Below are 15545 nucleotides of genomic sequence, written 5' to 3' on the forward strand. Positions count from 1 at the left end.
TGCTCATTAACCCATGGCCTGTTTATTCTCACATTTTTGAATGCCAAAACATTTTCCGTTTTAAATAATTTTCTCCATGTGAAAAATTCCTGTGAAGATGTTCCCTGTTACCATGAGTCTATTTTAATTATTCTACAGTTGGAAAAATGATCCACATTCACAATTGTTTTCCTAAAAAAATACTTGTGTGGATTTTTCAATTTTTCGTCTATACATTGATGACCCTGGTGACTTGTATATGCTCATGTATTCTTTTCCCTTTCTTTTCTTTCACTTTGGATATTTGTGTCCTTTTTACCTCCTTTTGTTCTATTCATTCATGGCTTTCAGAATACTCCATTAACCCGAGACTCTTCCCTCTCCCCTTAAAGCCTCCTTAAATACACTTTTTAAAGGTTGTTTCATGCAATGCTCTTCTTGTATCAGTGCCTTCTCAGCGATATCCATATAAATTACCTTAAGTAATGAGCGGGTTTTCTCCACACATGAAATTCACCTGAAAGTGCATCGTATTTCATTTCTAGAATGCTTTCCCCTCATTCTATGTTTGAACATTACCCTTAACTCCAAGCAAATGTGGAAGTATGTTTTCCTTCAGTTGGCTCTTCACACAATGGTTGTTTTTAGGAGGTTTTTTTGGGGGGGGGTTGCCCAAAAAGTCACTATTGCACTGTAGGCTGTCGGCTGGATGGCAAGCTACCCCAACCGTTTAAGTGCCCTCAAAAGTTGGCAGGAATCCATGAATCCCTTGATTAAGTTACCAACAATGGTATACTCCTCAGAGTGGGGATGCTGTAGCCCAGGCTTCCTCACACTTTGCTGTTTTGAGACTACAATTCCCATCATCCCTGACCATTGGTCCTGCTAGCTAGGGATCATGGGAGTTGTAGGCCAAAAAACATTTGGAGGCCCGAGGTTGAGGAAGCCTGCTGTAGCCTTTCAGATAATGCTGGACTCCAACTTCTGTCATCCCCTGCAAGCATAACCAATGGTTAGGAATAACGGGAATTGCAATCCAACAGCAGCGGGGTGGTCACAAGTTCTTTAACACTGCTCTGCATTTATGGACTCAGCGCAATTGTCTCAGAAGTTCATCAGGGTTGATCACTTCTATGAGAAAATGTGTGAATTCTATTTATGTGGTTTGCCTCCCTTCAAAGCCAGTTGATATCAATTCAGTTCATTAAGTTTGGACTCTTTCTGCTTGAATACTAACTAAAACAGTCTTAATTGGTTCAAAACCATCTGATTAATGATCCAACTCTACCTGAAATGAATTTGGTGTTCAGTGGAAAGGGGTGCAATTCTTCCTTGAGCAACGTTGAGATACCGATGCTGCAAGGCAGATCTGTTATTATCAAGCTGATTAGTGACTCATAAGAAGTGAGGGCAGAAGACTGGCAAGGATGGATGGTAACCAAATGTATTGACCATTGCCAGAGAAACAGAAATGAAGAATAACCTCTACGCAAATGAGTAAAGGTCATTTTCATCACTCTCATAACTAGGTAGGGCAATTTCTGGCAATTTCATTTCCCCCTCTGTTTCTCATTTTCCCAATCAAATTCTGTCTGCAGTCTGCATTTTTTTTAATCATTATGAAATTATACCACAATTTTAGGGCATATTTCTCATTAATATACACATTTTTGCAAACCAGTTTCCCTCAAAACAACGTATGTAACATGTTTTTATGCACACACTACCCCATGTATATGTATTTTTGTACACATTACCTGGCTGGAGAATGGCATAGCAAAATTCAGAAATATGCAAATTCCAGAGGGTGGCTTGTATTTTGGTTTGCGCATCATTTCAGAAAGAGCATATCAGGTAGAGTTGCCCTGAAATGCAAACAAAGTTCACCATCTTTACTCATAACAAAATTCTTGAGATGTTACTATATATCTGCACCAATCTGAAATATTACTGTTGCTCTGTTTAGCTGCCCCATGCATAATTTGCTTCAGTTAATAAATGCATGGACAGACAATGCTTGCTAAGTCTTCTCAGTTCCCTGGAAACTCATGAGATACGAGACTCCAGATAACTGAAGCAATTTTTGGTGTGTGTGTGTGTGTGTGTGTGTTTATTTTCTCATCCCTTTTACTTTACAACTGTTTTAGGCTCCTTCCGACTCCTATGCATTGCTGCTTTGTCTTACTTTTGGTTCTTCTTACAGAGATGATCACCATCACCAGATTATTTCTTAAAATAAAAGCTTTAAAACGAAGTTGGAAGTTTCCTGTGACCTCATTCCCTGCCTCACTAACCCCAGAACTATTTTGATATCGAACTTCTGTGATGCAGTTTAATCTTCCAGACATGCATGAGTTAAAGTGTGGTTTGCAGAAACCATACATAAAGTCGTTTGCCAACCTCTCCTCTTGTTGTCCAACTGTATTCAGCTTCAACATAGCTGCACCTGTTGCTGACACCTGCTTGTCAGCAACAGGTAATTTTAATGGTGTCAACAATTCAAGAGAAACTTTATTCCGGCTGAAGAGCTTAATTGGAGAAGAGCAAAGTTATCCATAGCCAAAAGAGTGAGCTTCATTTACTGTATCGTTCTGAAAGCCATACTTTATGTATTTGGATAATTATGCCTACCTTTTTAATGCATGTTTCTATTGCCAATTTTTAAACATTTCATTGTATTTAACCTAAATTACTTATGATTTATATACCACTCAATTTTAAAAATATCTGTTACATAAAATAAAAATAAATTTATGATCAGATGCTAGATTAATCTAAGGCTCCATCTTGACCTGGATCAAATCCATTATGTGAAGATAGTAAGTCTGCAAAGATGTATATCCACTTTGCAAAATTTATTCTGGCTCAGCGAGTAAGAGGGAGGATTTAGATGAGAGTACAGGCCCTTTGACCAATAGGCAGACAGCCTTCTCGCATGCCACAAAGGACTGGAGATTTATATTTCACACACACAGGGATAATAAAAATAAATTATCAATCCATTAGTATTATTTCTTTAGTAAAATCCAGCTGATATAGGACTGACTGCCACCTCAGATCATGTCTCAGGGTGAAACTACACATTACATTAATAGCATAGATTCATGTTTATTGTCTGGTTTGGGGCAGGGTGTGTGTGTGTTACTTTAAAAATGGTTGCTGTGTCAATCTTGCAGAAAAGACACCCTCACCCCGAATACATTCCTCTTACATTACAAGTACTTTATGCTACTAATACTAATACAAGAAAGGAAGACCATTGAGGAGTACTAGAATAGCACATAGGGGGCAATTTTCAGGGGAAAAAACAAAATGGAGAAGAACGAACAAGACCCTGCATTGAGAAGCCCACAGTCCAAAGGCAGATGATGGACCCCAAGTGGTTACACCCTGCCCCCCTTAAAAGAGGGGCTAGCACATTTTTTAAAAAAGTGCTTTACCACATAGAGTTTGGTGATCCTATACTTTATTACTATTAGTACTAAGCCCCTCTAGTTTCCAAAGATCGTTTTTCTCGTCTTTATTTTCTCGTTAGAACTTGCTAACTTCTTACAACTAAAAAGCACGGTGTTATGTATGAAGTTCTCACCTTGGTCCAGAAGGGGGATACTGTAGATAGTTATGCAAATAAGGGATCAAAAGTGACATTCAGTGATTGGATAGTTTTAGAAAATTGTTACAGTTACATTGTACTGGAGCTCTATATAAGCAGGCTGACTGAACCCTTCAGTTCAGTTCTGTCCTGGCCTGTGAATAAACAAGAGCTGTTTGAAGAATCGCTGTGTCGTCTGATATGTTCACCCACAACTTAATACACAGCATCTCAAGATTCCAGGACACAGACCAACAACAGGACTTGAAAATTTAAACCAAGGATGGCAAACCTGTAGTCCTCTCCCAGCTACAGTTCCCACAATCCCTGACCATTGGGATGGATGTGCCTTATAATCCAACATCTGGAGGGCTACAGCCCCCCCCAACCCCTGATGTGCAGAACAGCATGCACACAAATTTCTTAATCTACAGCTCCTTGGTTGATCAGTGAACCAAAGTTGTCCAGTACTTTTTGCAAGTTCCTAGAAGTGCAGATCTTTTTTTAAAAAAGCCAAAACTTGTCCATTTCTTGCTATTAGTAGTATCCATTCCTTTCAGATCCTGCACTACTCCTTTGCTTGTCCTACAAAATATAGCTTCACAGAAGAATGAGGCTTTGGATCTGAGTCAGGAGATCAGCATGTCTGCTTCAGCTGCATTTAATGGGCGTGTATCACTCGCCTGAGGACTTCCTTAATCACAGGTACAGGTTGAGTAACATCAGGGTTCAATTGCACTGTATGTAACACAACCTACATTTTAAAAATAGAAACTATACATCCTGCAATTGGCCTACTTATCTCACTGATTTTCCCACCCTGCTCTTATAAATTTGTTGCTTCTGAATGGAGATTTTCCATCTTGATTCCTACTAAAAGTTTCTCAAGATAATTCCAAGGATTCAGTCTGTGAAATTATCCTTCTGACAATTTTGATCTTCCTATTGTTCATGTCTAAGCAAGGCAATCCTGGCATCCCTGGGACTTCAGGCTTACTGACATCATCATCATATTTATTTATAATCTGCCTCTTTCCCTGACAGGGACTCAAGGTGGCTAACAAGTAAGAATCACTAATAACGTCAATAAAAAGCAATCATTAAAAACAATTAAACATTGACAGGATTAAAATGTGTATGTTTGTGTGAGTCTCTCTCTCTCTCTCTCTCTCTCTCTCTCTCTCTCTGTGTGTGTGTGTGTGTGTGTGTGTGTGTGTGTGAGAGAGAGAGAGAGAGAGAGAGAGAGAGAGAGAGAAATATATACAGATAATTACAATAAAAACAGCACTGCACCAGCCCTTTCATTAAAAGCAGTCAGTTCCCAAAAGCCTGTTGGAACAAGAAATTCTTCACCTGCCAGTGGAAGGACAGCAAGCAGGGAGCAAGTCTAGCTTCTCAAGAGTGGGAGTTTCAAAGTCTGGGCGGAGCCACTGAGAAGGGCCTCTCCCATGTCCCTACCAAGGGTGCTGGTAAGGGTGGCAGGACCAATAAAAGAGTCTCCCCCAAATATCTCAAAACACAGGCAGGTTAATATGAGATAATACAGCTATCAGATAGCTAGGACATAAGCCATATAGATGACAAGGACACAGAAGAGAACAGCCCTGCCCAATCCATCACTTTGTCCTGAATTGTGTTGGAAGATACATCCTGGTGGGCAACTGAGGGTGTCAAACGGGGTTTTTCCGCTGCCCATAATGTTTAAACTATAAAATCAATTCACCAGTTGTATGCAAGTATCTGCTCACACGCGGGACGCAGGTGGCGCTGTGGGTTAAAGCCTCAGCGCCTAGGACTTGCCGATCGAAAGGTCGGCGGTTCGAATCCCTGCGGCGGGGTGCACTCCCGCTGCTCGGTCCCAGCGCCTGCCAACCTAACAGTTCGAAAGCACCTCCGGGTGCAAGTAGATAAATAGGGACCGCTTACCAGCGGGAAGGTAAACGGCTCTGGTTTACCAGCGGGAAGGTAAACGGCCGTGTGCGGCTCTGGCTCACCAGATGCAGCTTTGTCACGCTGGCCACGTGACCCGGAAGTGTCTCCGGACAGCGCTGGCCCCTGGCCTCTTAAGTGAGATGGGCGCACAACCCCAGAGTCTGTCAAGACTGGCCCGTACGGGCAGGGGTACCTTTACCTTTACCTATCTGCTCACACAGTGTTGGCTTTCCTACCACTGATACAGTATCTCTGAACACTGTTATCCTTCAGTTTTAGGCTGTGCTCCTATATTCACTTACCTGAGAGCAGGTCTCATTGAACTTATCTCTGAGTGGACATGCATTTGGTTGCACTGTTCTTTGAACACATAGCTTTATTCTTTTCTGCAATTTAATCTCATTGTGTTCCGAACTTGACTTTTTCCATCTTCACACATTTCTGAAATCTGTTATTTTGGATGCCTTATTCTCTCGGTACACAAGGTATCGGCAGAGAGAACTCCTGTTACCAGCTGCTAATGGGAATTTTGTGCTTAAGTCTCCTGGGTGTTAGAAGTGAGAACGTTCTCTTCCTCTTTGAAAGCAGCTCTCTTCTTTGAGCATTCACAGAAAGCACAAAACAAATCGATGCCCTGCCTGGCTAAAGACTTCTTTGACTAGCTGAAGTGTCCGATTTTGGTCCCAAACTCTCAGATACGGAACGTCCATTAACAGTCCAGATTAGAATTCTAATAAACTGCAACATGATGGCCTTCCAGAGCTCAATATTCAGAAACCCAAACAGGGAAAAGTTGAATATTTAGAGAAATACCGTATCTTTCGCTCTATAAGACACACCAGACCATAAGATAACACCTAGTTTTTGGAGGAGGGAAACAAGAAAATAAATATTCTGAATCTCAGAAGCCAGAACAACAAGAGGGATTGCTGCACAGTGAAAGCAGCGATCCCTCTTGCTGTTCTGGCTTCTGGGATAGCTGCGCAGCCTGCATTCGCTCCATAAGACGCACACACATTTCCCCTTACTTTTTAGGAGGGAAAAAGTGTGTCTTATAGAGCAAAAAATATGGTAAGCCATGGGAGTGGGGCTTTTCTGCTTCTCAATCTTAGGAACAGCTGGTTGTGAACTCTTCACATGTCATAGAACAGGCATCCCCAACCTGCGGCCCTCCAGATGTTTTGACCTACAACTCCCATGATCCCTAGCTAACAGGACCAGTGGTCAGAGTTGATGGGAATTGTAGTCCAGAACATCTGGAGGGCTGATGGTTGGGGATGCCTGCCATAGAATGAGGTGACTGAATGCTGAGGAAGTACAGCTGGCAGCATCACCTCAGACGCCGGCTCTGGAGTTGAGTCATGTTTTTGAAAGCTCACCTGTGGAGCATGTAGAAAAACAAACTCAGAAGGGAGAAACTTTTCTCTTTGATAGGCTAGTTTGCTGGTAGTCACCAGCCCACCTGCATCCTGAAAAGGTAAAATCGAGGCCACTTTGTGGCTTGAGGGGCTTCCGTTTCTTTTAGGTGGCTGAAAACCGCCATTTAAATTTCCCACAATGCTCCTGGCAACAGTACGATAGGCTTGCCATAGGATCCCTCTTGCCATAGTGATCCCTCTTGCTGTTTTAAAGCAGGGCCCAGGGCAACTGCCTGAAAGTGCTGTGTATTGACACACATGGTGGCCACAGAGAACAGTCCTGTGGTTGAAGGCGTCTTCTGCCTGAAGTGTTGTCTGGTTCAAATCTGGGTTAAATGTAATGAGCCAAAGGAAAGTTTTCCATCAACAGTTGGCACCTGGAAAGTTGACTGAGCTGGGACGCAGGTCACCTGACCGCAGTCGTCCCCACAATGGTAAAATGGATTTCTAGTCCCATGTTCAAATCCACACTCAATCTATGACACTCACTGGGTTACTATGGGCCAGTCACTGCCTCTCAACCTAGCCTATCGCACAGGGTTGCTGTGAGGATAAAATACGTTTGTGTTTGTGGTGTGTGTGTGTGTGTGTGTGTGTGTGCGTGTGTGTGTGTGTGTGTAACCATTTACACCATGCTGAGCCCCTTGGGTTAAAGATGGGATATAAATGTAGTAATAAAAAGTACATTCATACATATAATTTTCTTATTCTTATTAATTAATTTAATTTGTACACCACCCTATAACCTGCAAATCTCAGTGTGGTTCACAACATAAAAATCACAGAATAAAAACAGGAAATACTTAATAAAAATGAAAGCAAGTACAACTGAACAATCCCCCCCAACAACACATTTTAAAAAGACATTTGCATAAAAGTGGTATATGTTTATATCTGAAATGATATGGACACGGACACACACACACACACACACACACACACACTCAATTTTCTCAAGGTAATGGTTTCCTCTTCTGTTTTTTCTGCTTGCCTTTGGCTGCTAAATGAAAGAGTTGCTCCCTCTACAGGACACTGCTGAGAGTAATAATCAACTTATTTTAGGGATGAAGTGGAAATAGGAAATAAGTGTTGTAGCAATTTACTTTTATTTATTTATATTTTTATTTCCTTATTTCATAAAATTTATACCCCACTTGATGAAAGTTCAATAAAGAGGACTGTTTACCACTACCTGTGATGTACTGCCAAATGAGTGAGGATAATTTTCTTACCCCTTCTTCTGATCATATGCAAAAAGGTGGTAAAGATTCCCCCCCTCTATTTGGCAGAATGCTTCAGATAACTGAATTGCCATTTAGCTTACCATCTTCAACTATGTAGTGAGAAATGGGCAAAAGTGGAGGTCCCGAGTCATCTTAATCTTTCAATCCTTAGAAGATAGGATGAGTTGGAAGCCAGTCTCCAAACCAGACTGAACAACTCTGGATTCAGAGTACATTAAAGCCTGTACAAAGCATATTGAAGTAATCAATTCTATCCCATTTCCTCCAGAACTGGGTAGAAAATATATTGTCTAATGTGTAAATAAACTATTACATTCAGTTCACATTTAAAGGCGTACCTACCTAATTCACAATTTCTGAAACAGCACAACTGAAATCCATCCATCCTTCAAAATTCACATTTCCCTAAATTTTGCAGTACTCAAGCTGTGTAATGCATACAGAAATGTATATCTTAGGGTAAATTGTGCATAGAAACACACACATATTAGGCAAAATTGCATATAAACATGGATATAATAGGAGAAATTTGCATTAACATGCTTATGAATTTTTATGAGAATTTTCAGAAAAATCACAAAATGACTATTCTAGCAGTAGAAAAATAAAAAGAAAAAGCTGGCATAACAGACTAAAGTGTAAACAGAAAGTCTGCTGAACCTAAACGACAGGAGAGAGCTATAGCTCTTTATTAACCTGAAGAGATTCATCTATCAAGATTTCACATCTGTCTCTTGCTTCTTCTTCTTCTTAAGACAAAGATTTAATGTTTGCTCTGCCACTCCCCAAGTTTGGATTTAGAGCTTTGACCTTGGATCCCTTCCCATATGCTTTTGGTGCTGTGCTTATTAGCTTAAAAGTACATGCTGTGTTTGTGTGCTTCAGAGGGTACAGTTGGACTGGAAGGCTGGAGACTTTAGGTGCAACTAGGAGCAAATATTAGAGCAATCATTCCCCACCAAATGAAGCTGGTCTAGGGCAGAGATGGGGAAAGTGTACCTCTTTAAGATGTATCTGGACTGCAGCTCCCTAAGCACTGGTCATGCTAACTGGGTCTAATGGGAGTTGGAGTCTTAACAACTGGAATACCATCTTTGGTCTCAGGAGGGGAAAAGACTCGAGATACATTGTCTGGATTAGGCATACATTCTGGATATTTTCCTCCCACATATGCCAACATTTGTGATCTCTCTTATGTCTCTATCTTCAGATCAAGTTCTAGGAACTCGACGCTGTTCTCTTTTCTTGAGTGAACCTTTTTCTCTCCCCCCTTTTCTCTCCTTTAATTTGTTAGATCCATTTCATTATTTTTTTTCAGGCAGACATCAAGATTTTCATTTTTTTAAGGGTGCCAGCATGTAATATCAAAATGCAGTTTCCAGTACGTATGATACAAGTAAAAGCAACTGTAAAAATAAGTAAAAGCAATTGTTTAAAATACGACAGTGGTACCTTGGGTTACAGACTCCACTAACATGGAAGTAGTACCTCAGGTTAAGAACTTTACCTCAAGATGAGAACAGAAATAGTGCGGCAGCAGCGGGAGGCCCCATAAGCTAAAGTGGTACCTCAGGTTAAGAATGGTTTCAGGTTAAGAACAGACCTCCAGAATGAATTAAGTTTGTAACCAGAGGTACCACTGTAACAGCAGATAAAGCCTTATCAGCTCAGGTTTTTTTTTAAAGTAAAATAATTTCTACAGCAGTCTTTCCCTTTCTTTTCTTAAATTACGGTTTCAGTGGGAGCCAGGATTGGGAGCACAATGAAGGGGTCATGCTACAGACCTGACAAAAAAATTAAAATAAATCACCCTCCAACCTATTCACAATCAACAGGTCTGGATGGAGACTTGATATTCCACACACACATCGTGAAGCAGAAAAATCACAACTGGTGCATTGCTGCTAAATCACTCATATCTGGAGGCATCCTGGACTTTATATATGAAACATGTAGTCTACCATTGAGTTATGAACCCAGTCCAAATAGATCCTAAAGCAATCATGTACAAGGCAAAGCGGCAAAGTATCAGACTCTTCAGGGAACTACTCAGCAAACACTGTCAAGTCAAAAGTCTGGCTCTTTGAAGTAGCCTTCATTTGGGATTCAAAACTCGAGACGCTTTTGCAGTTCCATCCCTTCCTCAACTTGTGCACCATTGTCAATAATAAAATAATTGACCAGACTGGCCTTAATTTTTTCATTAAAAAAACCACATACCCAGTGGACACACATAAAGCCCAATTAAAATGAAACTAAATCTGCAAAACAAGGCGGCTTAAGTGTTCTTACACGTATTTCAGACACATGTTACAGCTTGGTTTGTCTCATGAATGCTTCAGCACTAATATCCCCAGAGTCTGTTTAAATGAACTGGCTGTACCCAATATGAAAGGGCATGAGTTTCAATCTAGTTCAATTCCAGACAAACTATGTGAAATCAAACAAAGGAAAGCTGCAAGAATTGCTTGCCTCAAATTACACTGTAGATATAAAAGACTTATCCTGAAATAATAGCTTATGGCAGGAATAATGGGCTTTATTAATATATTCAATTACTCATGGCAGTGCCTATACATTGAATTGTATGAATAGTTCACCATTCACACATAATCGTAGAGGGGGGGAAAATCTTCTGCTTGAGGCTAAGATGGAAATTAATTTGTTTGTTGAAGCTTGCCCTGTTTACAGTTTTAGCAATTATTTCTGCAGTTGAAAGGGTTGCACTTAGTACTGCCAACAGATTTAATAAAGTCTATTCCCGATACTGAAAACCAGGAATACAACTGATTTGCAATATTTGGAGAAGGGGCAAATGAGAAGGAGAGTGATGTTTTGACCTGCACGTTAGTCTGGGAGTTGTGGATCAGCTCAGCTCAGCTCATATTGGAATCCACAAGAATCACATTCCTTTTGCATCTCTAGTCCAGGGTATCTGACAGAGCGCTCTCCTCTGAGTTCTACCCGTCTCTGAGGTCAGATTTCTAAGTCTATGGGACACAGCCTCCTCCAGAATGACACTCAGATCCTTGAATTCCCTTCCTTAGGAGGTGTGTTTCTTTCGCACACTTTTTCTGTTAAGTGACCATTTTTATTCCCTGATTCTAACGTTTTGTTGCTTTTATTTTGCAACTGGGAGATTTGAATCATTTCTTTCTTGGTTGTATTTGATTAGGTTGTTTACTTCCTTGCAAACACACCTCTTCAGGCTGGAAAGTGGCATGTAAAAATATACAACTACAATTAAGACTTATAGAATACCATGTTGTCATGGTGCCTAGAAAATGCTGAGATCTTCTTCCATGGCCATCAGCAGACCAAGTTGCCACTATAATCCATTATCTGGCCACAATAGGTGGTGTGGGGGGAGTGAACAAAATGGACCCTGGAAACTCATGGGGCTGTTGCATTTGTGATGGGCTTCTGAAGACCCGGCATGAAATAAACCTTTCACCAGCCACAATGCTAATAGAGTCATCAGTCTGGCACATCAGTAATGCTGAAAAGAAAGTCTGCTAATCCCCTCTGCAGTCTCCCGCTTTATGCCCTTAGGCTGCAAAGAGACTTGCCAAGTAAAGGGAAATAACTGGCTGCAAATATCTGCTCTCAGCTGTTATCTACTCCATTAAGGATCTAGGTGAGACCAACCTCTGCCGAGGACAATGCTGTACAAAATATCTGTGATTATCCTGCTGACTTTGCTATGAGATTTATAGTCATCCTCATCCCTCTCTCTGCTCAGGTTGAGGGACTGCCCAGGGCTTTCAGATCATGCCATTTACATCTGGAGGAGAGCAGTTCACCATAGAATTACCGTATTTTTTGCTCTATAAGACTCACTTTTTCCCTCCTAAAAAGTAAGGGGAAATGTGTGTGCATCTTATGGAGTGAATGCAGGCTGCACAGCTATCCCAGAAGCCAGAACAGCAAGAGGGATTGCTGCTTTCACTGAGTAGCAATTCCTCTTGCTTTTCTGGCTTCTGAGATTCAGTATATTTTTTTTCTTCAAAAACTAGGTGCGTCTTGTGGTCTGGTGCATCTTATAGAGCAAAACATATGGTAATTCTCTTCAGTTGCAATCCTTAACTCACTTACCTGGGAGTTAGTCCCATTGAACTCCATCAGACATAACAACAACAACAATAATTTATTTATACCTCACCCATCTGGCTGGACTGCCCCAGCCACTCTGGGTGGCTTCCAACACATAAAATAATAATAAAACATCAAACATTAATAGTAACAATCTGATCCTATATAAAAAGTCTGGGAAGACATGGTAAGGATCATATTGTTAGTATGGTGCCAGCATCAGTATGCATGCATTATATACCAAGAAATGAATTTCTGCCTGCGAACTGGAAAAAAAGGTTTGTACTTTGTTTAGTAAAGGTACCCCTGCCCGTACGGGCCAGTCTTGACAGACTCTGGGGTTGTGCGCCCATCTCACTTAAGAGGCCAGGGGCCAGCGCTGTCCGGAGACACTTCCGGGTCACGTGGCCAGCGTGACATCGCTGCTCTGGCGAGCCAGAGCCGCACACGGAAACGCCGTTTACCTTCCCGCTGGTAAGCGATCCCTATTTATCTACTTGCACCCGGAGGTGCTTTTGAACTGCTAGGTTGGCAGGCGCTGGGACCGATCAGCGGGAGCGCACCCCGCCGCAGGGATTCGAACCGCCGACCTTTCGATCGGCAAGTCCTAGGCGCTGAGGCTTTAACCCACAGCGCCACCTGCGTACTTTGTTTACAACTGGTTAAATGAACTGACAAATAACATGATTGGAAAAAAAGAGTGCTGAGAATTCTATAGAGCAAAAAATAAAAATTGCAGCTCTTCCAGGAAATGATTGTGCAATTTCTCCCAGTAAAGGACTTCTGTGTAAAAAAGAAAAAAGTACAACATTTGTGCAAAGCAATCATTGCACATGGCAAATACCTAGGCAAGTGTTTTGCCGTGTGTACAGTTTGGTAAACTGCTATGAATGGCAGCTTACACTATGGGCTTTGCAATACTCAGTTTTAGATACACACATGCATGATAGCCACATGCAACACATAGGTTCCATGCTTTCGCCAGTCCAGTATGTAAATAATCCCAAGTGTGTAGGGAAAGTGTGAAGTGCAAAGTGGCGTAAGATAGTCTCCAATACAGTTGCTGTTCTACCCCAATTTCTTTACAGTCACTGCAAATACAGTTAAAAGCAAGTAATAACCACAATGGATTATATCTTAGTCTATTCACTGCCACAAGATGTGGTGAATGCTGGGACAACACCTTTGTGGCATGTGGGTACCACTACTAGGACTATGCTCATGAGTTAACCAAGGCCCACATCCCCAAATGAATTGGGCTTTGGTTTGATCAGGTAGAGACAGTCAGGCAGGTTTTAGAACCCTGATTAAGCATGTGGTTGCGAGGGTGTGTGTGTCTCGTTTTGCCCCCTTCCAACCACATTTAATTAGGATTTAAAATCCTAATAAAACATTAGGGCTGGCTCCCAAATCAATTCAGGGCCTCGGTCTGGGTCAAGCCGGCCCTGGATTGCCCCCCGTCATATTTGTGCCAATCCAAAGTTCTGGTCCCAGATCAGTATTTGTGTGTGCACAGCCATAACTACTACACTGTACAATTGTAGCATCACATGTGTTCCAAACCCCTGGCCTACCTGGCAGCAAGTCTGAAGTCTGAGGGTCGATTCACACAAGCAAAGTCCAAAGGTCAGGAAACGAGGCGCAGGGTCAATGCAAGTAGCCAAGTCTGAAGTTCAACAGTCAGGATTCAACCCAGAGTAAAACCCAAAGCACAGTCCCATGGCGGTCCAGGAACATCCAAGTCAAGGTCCCTCAACATGGGCAGTTGAGAAGCCACTGCACCTCACCTTTGCTTCCCTTTTATACTATTCCTGCTGATTGCCTCATCTGGGCTTGATGAGGCAGGTGATTCTCATCTGCTCCAAGCCTACTCCAGCTGAGGAATCACCCAGCTCCTCCCAGAGCTAGTGAGACCCACCTGGCCAGCTAGGGAGCTGGGCTGTGGGCCTTTGCCTGCCTTGGCCTCCTAGAGCACCTCACCTGTGCTCCCTGTGCCTCAGAGGCCGCCATATTTGTGGAGACTGGGGCCCCTCCTGCTCTGGTGATAGGTCCTGCTGCTCTAGTTCCTGTGCCCTGACCCTCATCCCCTCAACATCCTCCATCACCCCATGAGTATTTCCTACACCAACCTCCCCTTTCCCACCCCCACTTGTTCCAGTGTTTCCCAGTCCTGGCTACACCCCTTGCCGGGATCCTCTTCCTCCTCCCCGTTGTCCTGCCAGTTCATGACAACATGAATGGAGATGCACACACGCACATTTGGCATTGTTACTTTTGAGGTCCTGAGCATCTCTGGTAATTGCTTTTATGCTTGCTTGTTTATATGCTTTCTAATCCACCCATCACCAAGAAGATTCCAGGGTTTTGTGAGACCCAAGGCGCTAAAGGTGGCATCTTTTAATGTCTGCTATGCCTGTTCAGTTTTGAATCACAGGGTTATTATGAAGATATGCTTAGATAGAGCTATATTCTGGCATAGCCTGTGCACTTGGGACAGGGTGGGAAAGATAAATTTATCAAACACGTTCTAGTCAAGTGAAGCCATGTGTTTAGGTCATGGCAAGAGAGCATAGCACAGATTCTTTATTTTCCTCATTAAGTGTTTCTTTCTCCACCTTGCTCAGTGTCTATTCATAATGTGGATGGTCTAGAAGACTCATTCGCATAAAACAATTACTATGATAGGAGTCCTTAAATATATTTACAAAATGTTCAGGCAGACTGAGAAATACTTTCACTAGCCTCAGGTAAAATGAATCCCATGACTGCAGATAAAATGTGTTAAGTGTTGTCAGAGCCACCCGAGGTCCCAGCTCACAAGAGACCAAAATCCAGTCCAAGTTATATACAAAAGGTTTTATTGAAGAACATTGTTGTCGTTACATCCAAGCTCCGTGGCTCAGCATCTGTTACCCTTAGATGTTAGAAGTCCCCTCTGAGTCAGTCCCGCCCCTGCACCAGCTTAAGAGGCTTGTACTGCTCCACCTTTTCCTCTCTTTCCTTTTCCGCAGGGTCTTCCTGCCCCCCTGTGCTCCCTCCCTTCGGGACTCCCCCGAGGCTGAGTCTTCTGACGCCTGCTCCCCCCTCCTTCGTGCTTTGGGACCAGGCTCCTCCTCAGGGCTCTCCTCATTTCCGCGCGCCTCCACATTTGAACTTGGCGCGCGTACGTTGCCTCTGACCTTCCTTTCGACCGTTACGCTACTCTCGGTACTACACTCCTCCCCTTCCGGCAGGACGTTCTGCTCCGAACTCCTTCCCCTCTCTGCTTCCTGTTCTGCTCTTTCTGAC

Source organism: Podarcis gaigeae (genome assembly GCF_964106915.1).
Source record: "Podarcis gaigeae genome assembly, chromosome: 10".
NCBI classification, from domain to species: domain Eukaryota; kingdom Metazoa; phylum Chordata; class Lepidosauria; order Squamata; family Lacertidae; genus Podarcis; species Podarcis gaigeae.